The sequence below is a fragment of the Penaeus monodon genome, chromosome 15, assembly GCF_015228065.2.
Source record: "Penaeus monodon isolate SGIC_2016 chromosome 15, NSTDA_Pmon_1, whole genome shotgun sequence".
Lineage (NCBI taxonomy): Eukaryota > Metazoa > Arthropoda > Malacostraca > Decapoda > Penaeidae > Penaeus > Penaeus monodon.
The window spans coordinates 2,037,290-2,037,563 of NC_051400.1; the positions used below are offsets into that span (position 1 = coordinate 2,037,290).

The 274-nt window shown below is 43.1% G+C and overlaps 1 protein-coding gene across 1 annotated transcript in view; it reads left to right on the forward strand.

Annotated features, from left to right (window-relative positions):
- The window catches only part of LOC119581629, a gene marked incomplete in the record, with an annotated part of 75,999 nt that overhangs the window by 65,787 nt on the left and 9,938 nt on the right, over positions 1 to 274 (forward strand).

Consider the following 274-nt stretch of genomic DNA (forward strand, 5'->3'; position numbering starts at 1 on the left):
GTATTGATTGTCCAGGTAATGCTATGAACTAAGCAAACTGTATCGTGAGCAGTGGCTTTGAAAAGTAGCATTTCAGCCATTGCTTTACTTTTGTTCTGTGTCATTCGGTTTGGTTTTGGGTCTATGTTAGAGATGATTTGTCAGGTTTATCAGAGAATATCAAATCTCCGAAGTAATCGCTACAACACGCGGATACGTGTACCATGGTGTTAGCGGGTATGTAGTGAAATCTGGTGTACCGGTCCGTAGAGTTCGTTCACCTCCTCCCCTATCC